General features: G+C 37.3%; 1 long non-coding RNA gene across 2 annotated transcripts in view; it reads left to right on the top strand.

The window, feature by feature from the left end:
* LOC137476434 (uncharacterized) overlaps window positions 1-13331 on the top strand; it is an 87363-nt gene extending 74032 nt beyond the window's left edge. For both annotated transcript variants that reach the window (XR_011000377.1, XR_011000376.1), the window contains one exon: window positions 13162-13331. This is a non-coding gene — a long non-coding RNA (uncharacterized lncRNA). The remainder of the gene's footprint in view (window positions 1-13161) is intronic.
* Window positions 13332-13974: the final 643 nt, after the last annotated feature.

Genomic DNA, 13974 nt, shown 5'->3' with positions numbered 1-13974 from the left:
GACATCTTTTCTAAGCACAGCAGGTGATGTGTCCTACAGGCGTAAAGTATGAGAACAAATAAACCCAAAGTTGCTCAGATTCATAGCGGAATAAAACCAGGCTTGCTGGATTTTTAAATTAGAAGATATTTTCCAAGGTTATTAAACCAAAAGAACAACAAAGGAAATGAAGTGCTCAGCTAATTTCTGGCATCTCAAATAATGATCTTATACCTTGGTCCCAGTGAGTCTTGCACAGCACACGTTCTGTCAATATATGGAGGAGATATTAAAAAATGACTTCTCAATGTGCAGAAAGTTACTGTCACTGCATCAGGAAAAGCTGCCATCTTATGTGAGACTCTGGCTTTTTCATTCCTTGCTCTAAGCCTCCCTCCAAGTTGCTTTCAGGTGGATTTTGTATCCCTTGAATTTGGAGAGTCTTAAAGAACAAAGTGCAATGAAACTCCTGTTGTCCAGGAAATGCAAAGCAGTTGACAATTGCTATGCAATAGAGAGAAACAACAGAGAAAGGCACTCTGGCATGGAGAAATTAATGGAGATATATTTTCAATCATACAAAAAAAAAAGAAATCACCCAAAGAAATGAACTTATTGTCAGCTGGAATCCAAATGAGTTTTAAATTGATCACTTATTTATGGAAATTTCTAATTACTTTTTTCATAACTTATTAAATTTATCAGAAACAATTTCTTTTTCCAGACGGAATCCATGCACAATAATTATTGCTATGGTTCTTATATATCTCCTTCTGACAAAAGATTATTTTTCCACTATAGGATGGCGCAGCCAACTAGAATAATTTAGTGTACCATATTGTGCAGTAACTACACTGCTCCAAAATAGAGAAGCTGAGGTGCTCTTGCCAGTTCATACTCATTTTGCCTAAGAAAGGCTTTTTACTTTTAATTTGCTACAATCACAGTCTAATTTAGGTTGGAAAAGACCTTTAAGATCTTTGAGTCCAACCATTAATCCAGCACTGCCAAGTCCACCAGTGACCCATGTCCCCAAGTGCCACACCTGCACATTTTTAAATACCCCAGGGATGGTGACTCCACCACTGCCCTGGGCAGCCTCCTCCAGTGCTTGGCAATCCTTTTGAGGCAGAAATTTTACTCTATATTCAGTTTAAGGTGGTTCTTTCCCCAGCCTTTGCAGCTACCATGGAATTTCTTGAAACGGACTTGTCCAAGTTCAAAGCTACTTAAAATAAATTAAAACCAGTTTATTGCTCAAGTGTGATAAAGCAGTGAGTTCTTGGTTCCAGACAGGGAGGAAGAGGAGAAAACAAAAGCCCAAACATGTGAGCACTTCCTTTAAGCATGTGAAGAGTGACACACAGCCGATATTTTATTGAACTGGACCCAGTTTTCTGGGGCATGGCTGAGCTGTCTTTGTGAGCAGACGCTGGCTGGTGTCTGTACAGCACCACGTCACTTTGGGTAGCAGTTGCAGCATCCAGGTGTAGTTAAAATTTAATTCCATGCTGGGTGCAGTGTCCTGGCTCTCTGTTAAGGCAGTGGGGTAATGTCTTTGTAAACCAACATCTGTCTCACCCGAGTTTCTGACTTTTCTATAAATTTCTGATTTTGGCATTGCCTCCATTTGTGTTGTCATCAGTGCACCATGTGAAAGTATCTTTGACTTCACAGCAATTATTGCCCTGCTTATTGTCTCATTTTGTCAGCTGCTGTGTTTTGGTGACTCTTTGCAGCACCCTGCTCTTCAGTGGCTTCAGCTGGAGCTCACAGAACTGGCAGCTGTTAGCTCCCTCGTTTCTAAAGCTTTTTCACTCAAAGGACATTCAGACATGTGTTGTGTAGACACCAACATAATTATTTCCCCATCAGAGAACATATGTTTGTGGAACATATAGCATTGCCTCGTGTTACTCATTGTTCAACACATGCCAGAGATGTGTTTTTTTTTTTTTTCCCTAGCTTATGTCAGATATTTTAAAATACATATTTGTTTTAATATCTCCACATGCTCAACATTTCCTTTCCTGAAGTTAATGCTAAATTAATTGATTAACGAGCAGAAGTTGTTTTCTGTGCTTTTCTTTTGGATGAACAGGGCAATTGTGGCATCCTCACATATTTCATAAAAACCACTAACAATATCCTCAGTGAGTAAATAGGCTGCAGAGATGTGAAATCACATGTGGTAGTTGCCAAGGAATTTATGACAGAATATAAAGTAGATTTCTTTATATATTTTGTAACATTTTTAGGCCTGTGTTTTTTGGTTCTTTTTTTTTTTTAGCTAGTGGTGTACTTTGTCATGATGAGGACATTTTTTTTTCCTCCCAAAACCTTATTTAAAATAAGTTTTCTTAAACATATAACAAAAAACTTACTCCTGATCTGAATTATAATGAAGAATCTTATTAATGCTGTTTACATTGAAATATTTGCAAATAATATTTTACATTAGTTGGCATGACAATGTGCTTTCTGGCACTGCACACAGATGCTTTCTGCACTGATAATCAGTTCTGCTGAGGCACTTCAAAGCAAATACATCAGCAAAGAAAGCACCAGCTTTATCAGCTCCTGAAATTGCACGCACTGTGCTAAGCAAACATTGTAAATTATAAACTAATTTTATCTTCAGCAAAAGGAAGCTTTTATTCAAAACTGGAAAAAGTTAATAACAGTTAAAAACACTGTGAATTCATCAATGCCAGAGTCACGTGCACAGTTCCTGCACTGAAGGAAATACTTGCTGTTCCATTCAAGAGAACAGGCATTTTGATTGGAAAAAAAACTATTAGCATTTGTTAGTGCCATTTTCCAGGGAATGTTATTAAATGCCACCTCGTTCAAAACCAGAGATGGGTTAAGAAATTAAAACCCAAGCTGCAGGAGTGTGCAGTGCTGGTGTGTACAACACTTTTCCAAGGTAATCAGCATCTCCTGATGCTTCGTAAAATATAATCACCAGCCTTGATGTGGAAGAAAATTAATGTTATATATAGATACACACATATTATTTGGATATTGAAGGAGTTATGTTGGGCAGGTAGTGGGGGTGAGGGGAAGTGTGTTCAGCAGTTTTAGTGTTTTGAGGTCTGAAAGTGAGGAGTTGTGATGAAATCTTTAAGGTTATTAAGATGAAGTAAGAGATTATACATTCAGATCTTTTGGAGAACTTTGCAACAGGCACACAACACAATACATCTATACAAACTGCTTATGAAAATGGTTTTTTTCTTCTAATTATTTCTTACGTGTTCCTTGAAATATAGTAAGGGAGAATTGCATGTGTTGTAACTATTTTTTAATCTCTGTTATTTCAAATTTCCTGCAGCTTTCTCTGAGACTTAACGAAATGAAACTGTTCTTTCTTGGGCTCTGTGTGATAGTCTAATTATCAAGAAGTAAAGTTTTCTGTAGATATGGAAGGGTAAAAGGAGTATTGAAGTTGAGGAAAAGAAAATGAAATAATCATGCATCTTTATTAAGATGCAATAGCAATTTACTAACTTTATCAAATGTATAAATCTTTGTTGGAGTGCTCAAGAGGCATCAAACTCTGAAAATATGTTGTTCTTGTTTTAAGGCTAATGGACAGTGCTCTGCAATAATGCAGCCCTCCATTGCAATCATTTTTATTTTATTTTATTCTGAAGAGTATTGTGTAATCCAAACTGCAAAGTATGAGTAAACTAACTGAAAAGCAAGCTGACTTCTATTTTCACTTGTAAAAGTGAAAATAGAGTTTAAAATAGTTTTTTGCTGCTCTAGGAGGCATTGTTGGTTTTGGGAGGCCCATTAGAGTTTGGGAAAGCCACAAATGATCTGTTTATAGCAATGCATAACTTGCACTGTTTGCAAACGAGTGGTCATTTGCTGGGGTAACCCAGGCAGGCACAGGGAAATTGGAAGCTGGAAATAATGAGGATCATGATGAATCATTCTGAGAAGGCAGCTCACAGTGTAAACGCAGGAGAAAACTCAGACTTTTAAAGCCCTGTTCACCACAGGGAGACTTTAATTGGCTTTGCTTGACAGATATAAAAATGTATTGGATGTTTCTGTATTTATTTTAAAATTATTTCAGAACTAGTTCCATATACCTTTTTTTTTTCTTTTCTTTTTTAATTCCTTTCAATTTAACAGAATGAAAACAACCTGAACAGTGTGGAAATAGTAACTGGAGTTCAGTGTGGACTAAGAAAAGCTGTATTTTGAAAGCATTATATGTCAAACATGGCCATGGTTAGATCAGTCACTGTGCTTCTGTTCTGTGCCAGGCCGTGGTCCTTTGCCAGGCAGCTCTAGGTTGTTCGTGGGGTGGTTTTTTTCTGTTTGTTTTGATTTAATTGAACAGATAATCCAGTCTGGGACATGGAAAGGTGGAAAGAAAGCCCTAAGTAGCTGTGCATATATTACTCTCCTGAAACTGTTGTTGTACCTTCAGTGGGACACATAAAATGTGTTTTTATAACCACACATGTTTACTAGAAAGATGACAGATTATTAAGTTGTAGCCTCTGTTGCAGTCTTTTAAATGCTGTATGAGAATTAAGCGGGTAGGCACAGGTAAATCTATTTGTGCAGGCAAATATCAACACAGCAAAAGAGAATCAGGTTTGCATTTCAATGGCCAATGGAAAACAAACAAAAAATATGCTAAGGGCTGGTGCTCTGCTTTAATCCTGTTTCAGGAGAAAAAATAAAGAGAAGTGGGGCACGAGGCAGTCTTGAGAAAGCATCTTCGTGTTGACTTGCAGATAAAGAATTGCCAGAACAACTGAAAGACAAGCATTTTTAAAGGACAGGTTTCAAGGCAATTGTAATCCTTACCACAAAGAATGCTTATTGAGCACATTCATAAGGTATTACCAAGATGGTTGCTATCTTTCCTTTTTTTAGCAACTTTTAGAAACTTTATACTCTGGAATTAAATTACTGTCTCCTTGGAAGACAAAGTGAATGTTTTGTTCCAAAAGCATTCGCAGTGTAATGCATTAAATGAATGATAGAAAGAAGAGTACTGAAAACAGGAAAAGGCATACCCACCCAAGGTCGTATTGATTTGTTTTTATTTGCACGTTCTATAAATGACAGGCTTAGCTTAAAAAAAGGTTGGAATAGGTCTGGTATGGTGAACACAAAAATCAGGAAGCTGAAGTGTAAATTTATGCCTACCTAGACTGTGTTTGTGTGACTGCAGCCCTGCCACTATTGCTTTGCTCTGAACTTAAAAAATAAAAAATCTTACTGTTCCTTCTAAGATTGCAGTATAACAGGGCACCCATTTCCAATAGATACAGATTTCCTTTACCTATAGATTAGATCCTCTCTCTATAGATATAGATTTGCTATACATATAGAGTTCCTATATGTTACATCTGAATAAATAGACATCTTGATTTTTATTTATTTTTTTCATTTTGTCTGACTGCTTCTCCTTTAATTGAGAATTTAATGTCATGTCTGAATCTTTACATAATTCCCAATACCATTGTGAACGCTTAAGATTCATCTTTTAATTTCAATCCCAAGAAGCCTCAGGTTTTCTTCCTGTAAACATTTGTATGAAGCCACAGCAGTTCTTTATGCTTCAAAGGCTGTAATTACCAATGCAGCTCTCCACTATTTCAGCAAGAGAAATGTCAGAATTTTGCTTTCCACTGGTGCCAGCTGCTTACCTAAGTTCAGTCTTTTGTTGGATAAAAAATTATAAATAGACATGTTGGTAACGAGTCACACGGCGTGTTCATCACCTTGAACAGGGGCAGTGCGATTGTCATTGAGATTTTGATTCGACAGAGGATTCCTGCATAACACAGAATCCTTGTTGAAAACAGCACATAATGCAGAGTTGTTTCTTCTGCATTAAGACATCAGCAACCGAGGTTATTCTGGTCCTGTGACCAACATTGCTGAAGGAAAAAGAAAATAAGGAAAAATTGTCATCTACTTTTCTTTATAAAATAATGATTTTCACCTCCTTAAGTTATCCATTGCATATATTTACAAGCATGACTACATGAACCAAATGATCCTTAAACTTCAGAAGGGAAAAACCTTCTGAATGTTTGTTGTATTAAGGAGTAACTGGAGAGATATCCATCTAAACTATCCCAGACAAGCAAAATCCTGCATGCAGCCTCGTGAATTAGGACAATGTTTATTCCCACAGCCTTTGACTGTGCAAGATTTTAACACTTTAGAACAAACAAAACTTTAGAAAACAACTGTAATAGAACCAAACTTTTATACCTTTGAAAAATAGCTGTTGGAAAGACTTTTACCCAGAGGCTCAATTCCCTTCTCCTTCCACAGGGTAATTCCTTGTGTATTAAAAAAAACCAAAAAAAAAACCACAAAGCAAACTAACAAAGAGGGAGAATAAGCTGATAAATATAGTCGTGATGCTCATGCTCTGCCACAGCAAACATTACTATTCTGTTTTTATTACTGCCACCCGTGTACATTGTTAGATGTAGGGCACGAAGTGATGATGTCAGGTATGCACAGTCACTCACCTTTAGGCAGTGCAGTGTCCTGTAACGATGTGCACGAGGCCAAGGAGGGAATTAATCCACTTGTGTCAGAGTCCTAGGAGTGCTCGTCAAAGGGATGATTCCATTTCCCAAGGGCTGGGGATTTCTGTACCCAATCTCCCGCAGAAGTCCGCGTATGGGAAAGCAAAAATAATGAATTCATTCCTTGTATTTGTTTCCCAAAGGTCACCTGAGCATTCCTGTCTGAGAGCTCCCTGGCTATTGCACAAACATAGAAAATGGATGATTTCTCTGGTGTTTTATCTCATGGACTGTATCCCCTTTGTGCTGTTGATGGGTGTTTAGTATCAGGCTCTTCTAGAGAGCATAAATCAAACATTATACATGATAAATATTCACCACCTCATTGATGAGTTGGTAGCACATGTTTGGGTGTGCTGCCACGAGGGCCAGGGCACAGCAGCTAATTTTCACTGTAGATTAAATCTCCCCCTTCAAGTAATGAATGCCTTTGCAAGTTAACCAAAAGTTAAATTCCACTAGAAACAGGAAATCTGGAGGCAGAGACATTCAAAGATTTGAAATACAGACTCCCTTATGTTTTATCACCAAAATAAGCAGCTCTTACATTGTTAAAACAAATTGCTTATGTAGCAGCTATTTTGAACCTCACCGTTTGTGATTTAGCAAGCTTGGTCTAAAAAAAATAACTCTAGGTTTGCTCAGGTCCTTTCCTGACTGAATTTATTTTAAACAAGATCGGGAAAATGCTACCCTCATTGTGAAATATGTGGATTGTTGGAAAGTACCTCCTAGATGGATCCAAAGTGTTCTAACTTTCATTTGATTTGTGAGCTGTGACATGAGTAAAATGGGGCATTTTCTCTTCTCCTACGTAAAATGCTCTCTAATAACTTTGCTTTGCTTGTGGTTCTTTGCATGGTTTTATCAAGTGATTAACCTTCTTTATTATGTAAGAAATAATAGAAATTCTTTTCTTCTGATAGCTCTTCCAGAAAGAGAAGCTCATCTGAGCAGTGTGGCCTGCATGAAAAAGAAAAGAAATTAGATTTCCCATATTAAAAAGCTATATCATATAAATATTTTATTTTAATTAGGAAAAATACATTCATGCCTAATATTCTTCATGTATTTAATATTCTGGCCAGTCCTGGATGGCATTATCTTTCTCTGGCTTCCCATCCAATTCCAGAATATTAAAGAGTAACTGTGTTGGAAATAATGTAGGTTAGTTTGTGACTTGCATCACAAAAGATTCTCTCCACAGCATTGTCAATATATTATGTCACCCATCTCAGTGCACGTTCTACTTTACATCTTTCATACTACTTGTTTCTAAAAATGGCATCCCAAGCTCTTATTTACAAGACCATCTGGATGGTCGATGTGTAAAAGAACTTTGAAATTTGTAAGCATGAATTAATTACAGAACAAGTTGTGCTTTATTGAGTGCCTGTTTCTCGCTTTTCCTTATATCATACTTTACAGGAACCATAGATGACACAGTGAATTTCACAGGTAATTCTGGTTAAAAAAAAAAAAAAACAGCAAAAAAAACCCCAAAAAACCACCAACTTTGAATTATGGTAAATAGGGAATGAAACCTTAGGTGTTCACAAGAGACAAAACATTTCAAAATGCTGGTCCCTTGTGTGCTTCCATGGCTCATCCCATGCTGTTGCTGTCTCATGTCTACATCAGAGAGAATTTTATGCTTTTTAGGTGCAAAATTCCTTTAATTGATAGGAATTCTAAAAATGTTGATGGACTGGGAGAAGCAGTGGGAGGAGGAAACAGGAAATGAATAAATAAGGGATGCATTCATGCTGGCTGATTTGAGTAGGAGGGACAGATAACTTTTTAAGGTATTGAATGTTCTGGAGAGAAAACTTCAGTACTGCTTGGATAAGGAGAGTGAAAGTAGAATAGGAATAATGAAAGCTGCAGAAGAAAATGAGATTAGAACAAAGAACCAAAGAAAAAAGAGAAGAAGTGCATTAGGGATGTATTGGCTGCAAAGACAGAGAAATTATTTTTCTGGGGTGAAAAAATGAACGTATTACAGTAAATTTGTTTGAGAGGTAGAATGACATTAGGAATCCTCTACCTTCCTTTCCAGTCTAGACAGGAAATACCAGTGACAACCTCCAGCCAGAATATAGCACTCTTGGCAGGGTTAATTCATGAAGAAGTTGACAACCTACTGCTTTTATTGCATGAGATAAAAGTACATCTTTAATGTATCTGGTGGAGTGCTGTCTGGAGCAGCCTTGTTGATGATCTACGTGCATGTAGATATGACATGATGCAATTAAACCCCTGTTATTCATAGTCTTTAAAAGAGGAGATTATGCACAGGCTTCTCCTTTCCTGTTGTTTGTCCAATGTCAAATTAGCTCTCTTGTCCATATGCACTATGATACTGCCTGTAATTAAATAAGCATGCACTGTATTCCCACCAAACTGCTGTCTACTCTGGTGCTTTGCAGCTAAATCAGGGCTGGGAACATGCCTTGGATTTAAATCAGGAGTAGGGAAGAAAGCTGTCATCTGTGGGACAACAACACAATTGAAGAAGTTGGAAGTACAGCAAATGAGGCAAGGATTTAAAAGATTAAATGTGGCCTAATGGTAAAACGTGGTGGGCTGGATTTTGTCTAGTGATGGCTAAGACTAGCTCATGACAGGATGCCAAGCCTAGCCTTTTATGCTAAAAGTAGATACTGAGACTTTCAGAGCCAGGCAACACAACAATTTGGATTCAAAACAAAGAATTCTGCATTCATTCAAATTTCTTCTTTATTTCCTTGATCACTATGCAGTATCAAACCCACAGTTTTCACAGCCACTCTGTGGTCTTCCTTTCCTGCAGATTTACTTTGTGGATCTTCAGATCCATTCTGGACTTGCAGTTCTAGTTGCAATTAAAAGTGTTCTGAGACAATTATAGTTGTAGCTGCAATAAAAGACCCAGTATACCTCAAACTTGTTTGTCTTGATCAAATTAGGTGTTATTGCAATGTGATTAGATGTTTCCAACATATAGTTTATATTTTAGTCTTTCTTAATGCATCCATCTGTCAAGTACAGAAAAAAAATTGAAATGTACAACACACTTCTAGCTGAAGCAAGGATCTTCGTCCAAAACCTTCAAAGAAACCAATTATTCTTTCTTGAATGCTATGTTTGGGTGGTTTAAGGTCAAAAATGTGCAAGGTCACAAATGAAACTAAACCCCAAAAATACCAGGTGCAGAATCATGATCCATTCCAGGGGGTGACAGGATAATTGAGGTTGGCAGGGTCCTCTGCTGTACCGGTAAAATGCTGAAGTGTTTCTTCATGGCCATTCTGAACCCCTGTCATCTTGACTCCTGCCTGGGATCTGTTGCCATCCCACCCTACTGCTGTGAAGAGGCTCACATTGTCACTGGGGCTCCTTTCTCTGTTATTGTCTGTTGAGATTCATTTTGGAGGTAGAATTGGCCCAATTTGCAGGCACAGAACTATGTAAAGCAAATTTTGCCAGGGCTTGGCCACTCTTAGAGGGGTGAGGAGAACCTGGAGCAACATCTTGCAGTCTTTTTAATTGTACTCATTGTAGTCTCAATTACTTGCTTTGTGCCAAGAGGAATAACTGCATTTTACTTCAAGGGCATGAAAAAGAATCCTAGCACTTGAGTAGAGAGAGAATTGTGCATCCTAAATCTTTTCTGGTGATCCTGTGACCTGCTCCTCACTCATTCCCATGTGCGCTGCCTGATTTCGTGTATTGTTAATTTTAGTTCTTAGACAGGAGCCTGCCCAGCTGGATTATGCAGAAGAAAGAGGGCTTTTTTTTCTGCTTGCAGGTGAATGATCATAAGAACTCCAACAACCTGATTATCTTTTAAAAATACTTCTGCTACGGGTTTTTTTTTTTTCCCCACCATGTTATTGATAAAATTTCTGAAACAGCCAAAGTTAATGAAATGTGGCAATAGTTGGAATGCTGCAGGAAGCCGGCAAGAATAATAATTATTTCTTCTGAAAAAAAGAAAGTTAATGAGCATGTCAGTTAGTTGTATGCATTCAATGGTTTTTAAATCTTACCCTGTGAGTGTTCCCAATGAGAAGTGTGTTTAGTAAAAGTATAAACTTGTTTGTTCATGTGAGGAGGGGGGAGACTCGCTCCTCATTCCTCAGCCTAGAGCTTGATCTTTTCAGTCAGATCAATTTGCTGCATACATTTTCAATAATGCAGAAGGGCTTTTGCAGAATTGACTTTGTCTGCAGAAATTTTTCTTATTGTGCTTTGTGGTTGGTTGGTTGGTGGTTGCTCATAAATATACATCTGAGTGAAGGAGACTTTTTCCTCTTGTTCTTCTTGCTTTCCCTCTCTACTGTTTCCTGTGGTTGCTTGAGGTTTTCTGAGGACAGAGGATCTCCTGAGGTGAGGAGAAGAGCCCTTTCATTTGAAGATGTATTGCAGCTGGACTCAAAATCTTAAATAAGTTGACACATGAAAAAAAATAACAACTGGAATGATAAGAATCATTTACTGCCTTGAAGACCTTATAATGCAAATTGTCAATAAAAAAGAAATAGGAAGAAAGTGTTACACTGACAGCAACTAATAGACTGAGGCCCAGGGGGAAAGTAATATCTTTATACAGGATAGAGTTTATTTTTAGTTTAGTTTGGGGAGTTTTGGCTTTACTTGCCTGAGTGTCATGAGCTTGTTGTTTCTCTGCTGGTTTTAAGTTGTCTCTCACTCCCACGAACATCATCAGTGTGTCACTTCAACAGCAAAACTGGGTTTATGCCGTCCTTGACAATTAGTTTATCCACCATTTATGTACCATTTTTATGTACCATTTATGGCCCCCTCTCCCCCTGCATCCAGCTGTGCAATGCTCCAGCACAGCCCTGTGCTCCTGGGAAATCCCTCTCTCTAAAACAGGAACAGGCACAGCAGGTGATGATATGGGAAAGGAAACTCACTATGATAACTCTTTTCCTGGAAAGAAATACCTGAGGGATTTATGGAAGTGGGATATATCAAAGGTTTCTCTATGACTTCTAATTTTTACTGGAATTGAGCAGGGGAGCATCAGTTGTTCAAAACTGGATTTCTGCTCTGTTTAATGAGAATTTAGATGCAAATATTAAAACAGCTCTAGGCTTGATTCTCACAAATATCAACAGCCCACACAGGCCTGTTCTGGAAGAAACTTGAGTTGTTGGGGTTTTTTTTTTGTTGTTGTTTTGTTTTGTTTTCAGAATTTCAATCCATTTCTGATTCAGTATTGTGATATTTTGATAGTTCACATATTTTAACTCTCTCTTCTTGTCACTTATCCTAAAAGCTGAGTTTCAGTTTAAAATGTGTGTTAATACAATGGGTTGGAAGATGTTGTTTTATAAATGTCTAGTGAAACAAATAATTTACTGCTCCTTGGATTTTCTGAGGAGATGTTTATTTAAAACCAAAGCCTGATGTGGAATCAAGTGAGCTGGTGATAAAGGAACAGCAGCATAGATGATTTGCTTTTTTAGTTTTTAAGTTTACAAACTGTATTTCTACTGAATATAATAAAAGGCCACATTAAAACAAATAAATCAAAAGTTAATACATCGATAAATAGGGAGCAGTACTCTTATTAATAAATCCTAATCTTAACCAGTAAATACATCAATAAAGTAATTAAGATATTAGTTTGCATCTATCAACTGGATGGATAAAAAGTTTGTTGCATGAGGATAATTTCCAGAAAATATTTTAAAAAGTCAAAAATCAACTAAGCAGCATATAATTTTGTGAAACCTTGTATTTTATTGCCAGAATGTCAGCTATTCAGAAGAATTTTTTCTATTTTCCTGCAGACAGCTACAATACTCTATTGCAATCAGATTTTTTTGGTGAGATGATACTTTCCAAACATTCTGTTCTTTAATTTATTCTGTTCCAGCTGCAGCCAAGTTTATGTGGCAGATGGATTGTTGGAGCTAGGCACATTCTCTGCAGTTTTATGCCTAACTTTTACCACTGTGGAAAAAAAACAATCACCTGTGCAGAGCACAGTCCCCATTTTTACTTCCTTCTGGTCTGACTGAACTGGTGGTAAGAAGTTTTCCCTTCTCTCTGCTGTTTATTGGTGAAGAACAAGACATAATTTATTTTTTATAGGGCTTATATAGTGAGCTAAATGGTATGACACAAAGTATAAATTTATACTGGAAAGCAGATTTTTTTTTCTTGTAGTTCTTTTTCTGATTTCTTTACTATTTCTTTACTATTTTCACTATTCTTTATCCCTTCTCTCTTTGTCTCTGCTAGGTAGCAAGATGCTTGTTGAATGTAGCATAAAAGCAAAATTATTAATTTAAGAACAATAGTCAGTGACATCTACACTGGGACACACTTAAAAAGATTCAAACACTATGTTGTATAAATTTTTAAATGAAAATTTTTTAAATTAAAATGCTAGGAAATTTTATTTTCTATTACTGTGAATCTAGAAGCATCTTTGAGAAGCTGACGAGGGAATAAGTTGCTGGAATTGGAAGATTTCTTAGCATTTTATGGAAAAATGGCACCTAACATAGCTCATTCCACTACTTTTGCAAAGTTCTTCCATAATTAATTCTGTCCATCTGCTTCTCTTATTGCACTGAAGGTTGTGGCAGGATTTACTGAATTCAAATACAGCAAAACCACTAACTCCTGATATTTTGATGAATGTGCAACTGCACTTTTCTGTAGCATCTCAGTTGGACTGCTCTGTTAAATTCTGGGAGAAAGAGAAAATTCCTGTATGGACCTGGCTCTCTGCACTAAACCACATTCAATCTCTCAAACTCAAGAGGATTCTTTCCTCTTTTTTGGGCAGGGGAATTAACATGGTGAGTGTGCAGGCTCAGGTTTTTGTCTTCCCTCCAGGTAATGCCTCTTGGCTGGAAGTTCTGGCAAATTCAGACTCTTCAGCAGCCACAGAAAGGCAGAAAGGACTCTAAAGCTGATACAGAGCAGCCTCTTTCTTTCCAATCCTTCCTCGTTTGTGCTTGACAGGAATGAGTCTTACCCCTCCTAATTGGAGAGTTGCCTGTCAGACACAAGAGTTAGAAGTCATCCCTTATCATTCTTGGCCATCAATTGAAAGTTTGCAAAGGGCTGCTGGCAGCATCTTTTTCTTTCTTCTTTATTGCTGAAAATGTCAGAAATGGATCACCACAAAGCCTCCTGGTATATGAAGGGAGGAACAATGTCACCAAGTGCTGATTCTGTCATTCCTGAGGTTTTCAGATATGTTTGTCATCCCCATTCAAATTTTACAGCTGAAGGAAGGTGGGACGAGAAATTGCTGTAAGTGTCTGTAATTTACTAGTGCAGTTTGTGAAAAAGGAATATTTTAAAAAATACTTTATATATATTTTTTAACACAGTGCTTCCCTCACACCTCAGCCACCTGCAAACCCTGGTGCAGTGTGGG

The sequence above is a fragment of the Anomalospiza imberbis genome, chromosome 6, assembly GCF_031753505.1.
Source record: "Anomalospiza imberbis isolate Cuckoo-Finch-1a 21T00152 chromosome 6, ASM3175350v1, whole genome shotgun sequence".
Lineage (NCBI taxonomy): Eukaryota > Metazoa > Chordata > Aves > Passeriformes > Viduidae > Anomalospiza > Anomalospiza imberbis.
This window is presented reverse-complemented; position numbering and strand designations above follow the sequence as displayed.